Source organism: Talpa occidentalis, unplaced genomic scaffold (assembly GCF_014898055.3).
Source record: "Talpa occidentalis isolate TD23 unplaced genomic scaffold, MPIMG_talOcc4v2.1 talOcc4.5, whole genome shotgun sequence".
Taxonomy (NCBI): domain Eukaryota; kingdom Metazoa; phylum Chordata; class Mammalia; order Eulipotyphla; family Talpidae; genus Talpa; species Talpa occidentalis.
In genome coordinates, this window is record NW_023604861.1 from 122124083 (window position 1) to 122132927 (window position 8845).

An 8845-nucleotide genomic window follows, 5' to 3' on the forward strand; every position below is an offset into this window, starting at 1 on the left:
CTCCCCTCACCTTTTCCCCCTTACTTGAAAGCCAAGCAAAGAGGAACTCTGCTCAAATAGGAATGAAGTCATAAACGCAAGTGATTTGTGCTCCCAAGAAGAGTAAAGGGCACCAATGCAATTTACATATTTTGGCAAAATGGAATTTAATCAAAGCTTTATTGTAGAGCAGGATTAACTCTTGCCCAACTGATTTCACAGACTAGGTATGAAAACTAATTCTGTGATAAGTAGGAAAGTTGTCTGTGAATTCTAACAGAGTCTTGTCTCTTTTGCAGTTAGTTTTTGTCACTAATCCTCATTTTGTGACTAATGCTCATTCTGAGGTAGAAAACACACACCACCGGGGTCTCTGAGGCCAAGAGCTGGAGCTGCAGAGATAGTGGATGTTTATGATCAGGATAACCTTAAACCAGTTCCCAATGAATTGACGGCGAGCTGTCAATTGAAGGTGAGAATGCCGTTGTCTGAAGTGTTCCCCACAAATAAGCAAAGACAAGGAGGGGGGACCTCAGGTACACTGTGTCTGTTGGCTTGGCGCTCCATGGACAGATGCAGTGGCCAGAGTTCCTTCCTTTGTCAGAAACAACTTGAGGCGCTAAGGTGCCACGTGTTGTATTTTTTTGTTTGCCCATTTGGCTGCTTTTGATCCCCCTCACCTTTTTGTTTTTATTAATTGTAGGAGTAGCTTAAGGACGTTCAGTACGTCTACTTTTCCAGCAGGTGGCAATATGGTGTTTTTAAAAGCTTTGTCCAGCTTTAAGTGATTTTAGATGTTTGTCCTTTCCAGGCTTACGTGATTTTGAAGCTGCTGAGTCAGAGGGGTGGGGAAGGGGCCTGGAGAGGTCCAGAGGTTGGTGGGAACCAGACTAGGGGGCTGGCTTGTGGCTGTAACACTGTCAATTCCTGCCTCTCCGAGTCTGCAGAGTGCGCTCTACAAGGTCAGTGCCAGTCCCCGAGGGGAAATGCACCCCCATGCACTGTCCCTGTTCCCTTCACTGGGGACCCAGCCGCTGGTGGTACCCCAGTTCCTCTGCTCTTATCTCCCCACAGTTAATGATGTGCACGTCCTCACTGCTGAGTTCTCCCCTCCCCAAAGCCGCCATACCGGCAGCAGTGCTGGAGTTTACAAGGCAGCCTTTCCTGGGAGCACAACCTCCTGGTGTTTCTCTCCACCCACCTCCTGCTTACTGGAGTATGGGTTTGTTTAGTGTCCCTTCTGGTGCAGCCCATGCTGGTCTCCACTGCCCAAGAGGTGTTCCAGTTTCACCCAAACTATAGAATCCTCTAGGTGCGGCTCTGGTGTGAATTATATTTCAGGTTATTTTCTCTGGAGCAAAGCAAGACACCTCCGCTGATACCACCCTTGGCTGAATCTCCTTCCTCTGTCATTGGGGGGGAAGGATCCTGCTGGTTTGGTCTCCACCCTCCCCCCACTCTCTCTCCTACTCTGACACTTCTAGCTCTGATCATGTGGAATCATAAGCCTAGAACAAAATGGAAACTGTTCTGTTGTGAATTCACTCCTTACTGTTTGCTATTCAGAGCCTCTAACGTTCTTCTTGGTGGACAATTGGGGCATATGAAAGTTCTTGCCATCTAGAGATGGCAAGTTGAGGCAGTGGAGTCAAGCATACTGTGGATGGATTCAAATTGGATTCAAATTCTACCTCTCATGGCTGACTCTCTACACTGTACCCCACTGTCCTGCCTCAATAAGAGGGTGTCCCCACTGTGAGAGTGAGACACTTCCTCCTGCCTGCACAGGGCCTGATCCCCACTGACCATTATCATCAAACTTCTGTTCTTATTGGCTTTCCTCCCTGTAGGGTAAGGTAAAAAGTATCAGGCTTTTCTGCCCTCCCGCCATTAGGATAGATGAGGGAACCCTGTGGTCCTGAATGCATGCCTGATGGCGGGAACCTGAAGTAGGTACACCTGGGCTGAGCGATCGAGTTTAAAGGGTGGCGTCACAGGGACTCCAGCAGAAGCCAAGAACAAACGGAAGCAGGAGAGCAGAGAAGCAGCGAGAACATGAGAGAAGGCCGGAGAACCCAGATAGAGTGAAGACTTGCTGGGGGCTGGGAGGCCTGCCAGCCTCCCGGCCCCCCAGCACCCCTGCCTGCCATATGCCTGGTAAATCTAAATAAAAGACCTGCAAAAGCCACTGAGGACTCTGACTCCTCCTTTACCCGCGTCTGCTGGATCAGAAGACCTGCTCAGTGGTCTTCCTACCCCTACAATTGGCGTAAGTCGGCAAGATGATCCATGCAGATGGGTATGGAGCCCTCCGAAGACCTGGAGGGACTAAGGAGTAGCAGACTGAGCCTGTGACAGCACTGGAGGCATCATGGCAGCACAGAAGGTGGACAAGGTCCAGGAGCTACAGGATAAGACCTCGCCCGGAGGAGGAGACGCCTGAGAGGACTAGCCCCTGAGGCAGCAAGAATCATCCAGGAAGAGAGGACCACGATTCGGAGCTCGCCAGTGCTGATGCAGGTAGAGGCCAACGGACTTGGACTAATGGACTTGGACTGATGGACTGACAATCCCGCCAGAAGGCGGAGGAACTTTGGCAAGTTGTTTTGGAACCCTGGGGGAGGATACTTGTAGGGTAAGGTAAAAGGTATCAGGCTTTTCTGCCCTCCCGCCATCAGGATAGATGAGGGAGCCCTGTGATCCTGGGTGCATGCCTGATGGCGGGCACCTGAAGTGGGTCCACCTGCGCTAAAAGACTGATAATATAAGGGTGGTGCAGCAGAGTGCGGTGTGGTGGTAGTGCGGTGTCGAGGGTGGAGGAGTGGCGTGTACGGAGGCGTGTGGCGACTACAAACCACGGCGAAGAGCATGTGGCTGCTAGAACCGTTCATAAACCTGCTCGGAATGGGTTGGTTGCCTTACAATACTATTGTTTGTACACCCTAGGAGATGGGAATCTGGGGGCAGCCAGTGGGCCTTGATGGCCAAAAGCAGCCCGTGTATGCCCAGCAGCTAGACAGAGGAGAAGAGCCAATGAGAAGGCAAAAGCTGGTACTGATGCTAAGTTTGGAAAGCCCTGAGCGGCTGTTAAGCACTAAATATGCTGAAGACGAGTGAGTTTCTTAAAATCACCTGTGGGTGATGCCCTGCTCGTTGTCGAGTGAGGGTGAGGAGCTGAGGAACCCGTCCTTGGGGGACGGGTGGGGAACGTGGCTTGGGGTGGAGCCCAAGCCAAAGAGGGGACCCAAGAGAGGCCGCATGTAGAGTTTGGATCCCCGACCCATGTGCTTGTGCAGTGGGTTGGCCTGAGTGCAAGGGTCTGTGTGTTGCATTGGTGGCTGGGGGTTGGGAGGCCTGGGGGGCCAGGAGGCTGGCCCAATAAAAGCCTGAAAAGCCACCGCGGACTCTCTAGGACTCCTCCTTTACCCCGTCTGCTTGGTGTAGGGTAAAGAAAATGTCAGGCTTTTCTGCCCTCCCACCATCAGGAGAGATGATGGATCCTTGTCCTGAATGCATGCCTGATGGCGGGCACCTGGAGTAGGGTGTGGGCATAGGTAGATGGGATTCACCTGGGCTCAGACTGTGCTTTTAAGGGCGGCGTCACGGGGACGCCAGCAGAAGCTGAGGAGAAGCTGAAAGAGAAGTCAAGAAGCAGAGAACGAACAGAAGAGCAGAGAAGCAGAGAGAACACCAGAGAGCCCAGATAGAGTGAGGATTGGCTGGGGGCTGGGAGGACTGCCAGCCTCCTAGCCCCCAGCGTCCCTGCCTGCCATATGCCTGGTAAACCCCAATAAAAGCCTGCAAAAAGCCACTGAGGGCTCCAGGACTCCTCCTTTACCCAGTCTGCATGGGATTCTAGAAAACCTGTGCACTGGCCCTTTCCTACCTTTACACTTGGTCATAGAGAACTTGCACTGTGCCCATTCCTGCCGCTACATTGAGCAAGAAATGAGGGAGAGGGGGCGGGTGCTGAATCAGATTCCTAAGTCCCCTGGAGCCCAAACATAGAAGTGACACTCATCACCTCCCTCAGATGTTGTTGGTGGCACAGCCCACCCCAGGCGCGATGTGAGAGGGGCCAGACAAGGTGGGAGTCACTGCAGGTGGGCTCAGCAGGGCCATCTTTCAGTCTGTTGACCACACTCAGTAAAGCCACCACTGAGGATCCCTCATGGCCAAATTCGGCAAACACTCCTGTCCTCACCACGTGTTCGGATGGCATGTTTGGACGCTCCCAGGTTCCCATGTTGAAGTCCTGACCTCACACTGATGGTCGTAGGAGACATGTCTTTGGGGTGATTCGGTCATAAGAGTGGGGCTCTCAGGATGGAATGAGTGCCTTCATAAGAAGAGAGGTGACAGACGGTCTCTCTCTCCTCGCCCCCACCCCATGTGAGGACACAACCAGGGAGACATTCTCACTAGGAACTGAATTAGGCATGTTGACCTCGGACATCCTGCTCTAAAACTGTGAGAAGTGCATTTGCTTAAGCCACTGAGACTGGCATTTTGATAACAGCAGGCTAAATAAGACCCCAAGTAAGGGATTTTGTCCTGCCTAGGATTTCACTCACCTGACCTCACTTCCTTGACCCTCTCTTCTTTTTTCGTGTGTGTGATTTCCCCTTGGTTTTCCTCTTACTTCTTAGTCTCCAGTCCATCTCATTTTTGGCTCCTAAATATTTGTATGATCCTCAGGAGGCATTCCCAGACCCCTGATTTGTAACCATACGTGGTGGCCCCAAGCTGAACTCACAGTCCTCCTTTCACACCTTGTCTTCCTGTGTTCAGCATGTCAGTGACAGCTGTTCCCCACCACAGGCCCATGCGAAGTCAGGGTGATTGGCCGATTGGAGGTTGCAAGCCACAGAAATTCAGGGATATTTTGCTTATTTATTTTAAAATTTTTATTTATTTATGCATACAAAAACTGGGGTATAGGCCAGAGGTGTGTGTATGGGGGGTGTAGGGGTGGTAAGAGGATTCACCAGAGTCAGAGTGGAGAGCAGAACAGGCAGACTGACTGAAATACACGGCTGAGAGGAGCAGCGGGCGAGACAGGAGAGCTCTGCTGTGCCATGTGGGTTACCTCCCGGCTGGGGATCGAACTTGTGCTGCAGAGGCTGCAGACAGCTTCATCGTGCTGCATCTTAACCCCTTGCACTATCAGGGAGGCCTCTATTTTGCTTATTTAAATGTAATGTTTACAATAAATGAAAAGTAGCAAAACCACAAATTGCATCTATTCTTGACACCTGGAGTTAGTATGACAAAGAGTGAGAGCTAATAAAATAAAATGAAGGTGAAAATACAAGGGCAGTTGTCCCCTGTACTCTGGGCACGTGCCTTCCAGGCTGCTGAGCACTTGGTTGTGTCCTCACTTGTGAGTCCAACAAGATACCTGCCTTGTTGTGCTTTTTTTTTTTGTTTTTTTTTGTTACCTGCACAGATCTTGTAGTAACGGGGTATATCATAGATTTGTTTACCTGTTGGTACTTAAAAAAGTAGTTGCATAACTACTGGTTGCCTGTAAAATATGTACTTCTGCAATAGTATAGGAAATGTGGGCTTCTCATGGGTCCAGGCCTACCTCTGAATGAGGAAATGTCAGTTCCCCATGCATAAATGCTGGTTCCTTTTCCTATCTGTGGTGGTTGTGCACTGACCCTCCTCCTGCTGTTGCTGTTGTTAATTATGAACAGGACTCATAAACCGCCTGATAAATTTGTACTTATAAAGCCATTAAAAAGCAATTGGTGCTGTATGGCCTTGGAAAGGCCCCGCCCAAGTTCAGTAGACCAAGTATGTGTCGTGATTTCTGCTCTCTGGGTTGGATCATTTATTGGAGTAGGATGGGCTGTTGCTGATAAAGCACCGGCTTTGATAAGAGCTATATATCACTTTCTCCACCAAGGACTTACTCGCGTTGGGGTGGAGTGAAGTCCTAGGAAACTGGGCCGTTGCTCACCTTTCTGGGAGTCTGAGCTCCTTCCTGAGCTGAGCCTCCCTGAGCTTCCTGACTGAGACATTGGGTTCTGCTTGGACAGCCTCAGCCACATGTAACAGGGGGAGCAGGGGTGTGCACCTGAATCTGAACACCTGCTTCTTTACGAAAAGAAGTTGATGCTTTTGAAGCTCCCCAACAAAATGTATAATATTGTTAAGTCAGGGAAAAGTAACATGTAGGACTAGAAATAAACAAAGAAAGCATCTACAGAGTGATTGATGGCCTGCCTGATGCCTTCAGTCCCCTGATAATGCTTTGCATGTGTGAGCAGAGTTCTGCTCGCAGGCCGGACCACCAATTACCTTGTCTGCCAGCAACTTGCTGGTTGTATTTGTGATCATAATTTTCTACATATCAAGATCTCGAAGAACTTGGATTTTTTAGGGGCCTCTATTTCCTGACAAAAGTCTATGTACCGCTTCTCCCTTTTGTCTCATGAAACAGGGGTGCATTTTAAAAACAGATTTCTCTTAAAAGGTCTGCAAATATGTATCTTTTCTTTTTCATTCTACTAAGTTACAGTACGCGAATAAAAATGTGGTGTGAGCCAAACACACTCATATTTCAATAACATAGAGTTTCTTTGCAGGCACTGGGATTTAAGTATCTGACCGAATGGAATCAGCTCCATGATAATAAATTCCCCTCTCTAGACCTCTGAGTTTCTGAGAATATATTACTTGTGGCAGCAGAAGAAACTGGTCCCTCATACAGTCATTCAGGCTGGAGAGGTGGGGGAGTAAAACCTGGTCTTCTCAACGCAAGCCACAGATTTCAGTGACTACCAAGTGGTGTGTTTTTCTGCTTTAACCTGAGAGTCTTTCTTCACGTCATGAAAAGTAGAGTTTGAAAGGATCAAAGCAACTTGGCCATCTGTTTTGATATCTGTTTTATTTTGGCAGGCTCTCCTTTGACTGAATGTATACAAAGTTGACTCCTGATTCAAGAAGAAAAAAGGTAAAAATCTTAAGAAAGGGAAAGAAAGTAGATATTTGGGGAGGAAATTTGGAGATATTTGGAGAAAGGAAACATTTATTGAAAGCTGATCTTAGACAGGCATTTTGAATTTCTTGTCCCATTTAATGCCATAAAATCCTGAAGAGTAGGTATTGTGCCCATGCTATGGAAGAAATGTAGGGGATGCTGAGGACAAGGTAGGGGATGCTGAGGACTGACTGGCTAACTCCTAGATGCACATGGGTTCTGTTGCTCTGTACTACCTTGAGACAGAGCAAATGTGAGACGTTTGAAGGATAATGCCCCTTTCACTTCAGGGATTTGTTGAGAAATTGGTACAAGGGGCAAGTGGGAGTGAGAGGCTCGGATGAGGATGACAGATTAAGGGGCCTCACTAAAGACTGAGAATCCTACATGAGGTCCAAGATCTGGCACACTTCCCAAAGGCATAGGCTTGATTTAGTCTGCTGCAGATGGTGATGCAGGAGGAGCGCTATGTTCTAGCCATCAAAGGGCAGGGAGTGGACAGGTGCCAGACTTGCGCTGACCTAAGTGTGGAAAGAATGACTCTGCTACCTTGGTAGCAAACACTCAAGGGCTCAGACACAGAACTAAGCAAAGGTCTTAGGGGCTAGGGAAGTGGTCTAGATGAGATGGGAGTGGGGTTGGCAAGAGCTGGTGTAGTAGAGCTAGAGGGAGTGAGAAGCGTTTGGATTTCTATTTTGAAGGTGACCCATGGCTGCTGTTTCGGATGTAGTGTGTGAGCCGAGAGAGAAGTCAAGAATATTTATTTTTTTTTGGTCTAGAACTTGATTAAGAACAATTATGGTTGAGAGAAACTATTAGAAGAGAAGTGTTTTTGAAAAGACAGGAGAAGAGTGAAGTCCATTTTGGGCCATAATAACCTTGATCATGCATTTAAGCGAACACTCTGGGAAGACTGCTGGATGTACACATCTGAAGATACTATCTATGAGCTAAATAGCAGGGCTAGAGGTACGTGCAGGAATGTGTGTGTAGGGTAAGGAAAAATGTCAGGCTTTTCTGCCCTCCCGCCATCAGGACAGATGATGGATCCTTGCGGTCCTGAATGCACGCCTGATGGCGGGCACCTAGAGTAGGGTGTGGGCATAGGTAGATGGGATTCACGTGGGCTGAGACTGTTCTTTTAAGGGCGGCGTCATGGGGATGCCAGCAGAAGCCAAGAAGCCGAAGCAGAAGCTGAGAGAGAAGCAAGAGAAGCAGAAGCTGAGAGAAGGCCAGAGAGCCCAGATAGAATGAAGACTTGCTGGGGGCCTGGAGGCCTGCCAGCCTCCCGGCCCCCTGCACCCTTACCTGCTATGTACCGGGTAAATCCCAATAAAAAGACCTGCAAAAAGCCACTAAGGACTCTGACTCCTCCTTTACCCGGTCTGCTGGATCCTAGAAAACCTGCACTGTGTCCATTCCTGCCCCTACAGTGTGGCACTGACTGCATGGGATCAGGTGGAATCCCAATGGAATGAGTGTGGAGAGAGAAGGGGGTGTGGATTGAGGGCAGCTCTGGCTTTTGTGTTAAGCAAGGCCATCTTGGAGCTTTCCACTTCTCTCCACTTAGAGCCCACGTCCAACTCGCCCATACAGCTTTCTTCTCCCACAGTTCTTTCCCGGTCCCAGGTGTCGTGATCATGCCCCTTGACAGCTGCAGTAGCGTTTCACCTGTTACGGAGCCCGAGCAGACAAATCCAGATGGCAGAGGGTTCTTGTGGTGTCTGACCCCCGAGTAGCACCAGTTCCTCTTTTCCCCTCCCTCCTCTTTGGTCCTCTAGTCCCTTACACCCCTTCCAGCAATACCTGCTGTTTTAAATCCCCTTGTGCTGAAAAACACCTGTAGGGTAAGGAAAAAGTATCAGGCCTTTCTGC

General features: G+C 49.2%; 1 long non-coding RNA gene across 1 annotated transcript; it reads left to right on the forward strand.

Annotated features, from left to right (window-relative positions):
- The first annotated feature begins 834 nt into the window (after positions 1 to 834).
- Positions 835 to 8319, forward strand: LOC129146842 (uncharacterized). The gene is made up of 3 exons (XR_008554115.1): positions 835 to 941; positions 6889 to 6943; positions 8117 to 8319. It is a non-coding gene; the product is annotated as an uncharacterized LOC129146842 (long non-coding RNA).
- The last annotated feature ends 526 nt before the right edge of the window (positions 8320 to 8845 follow it).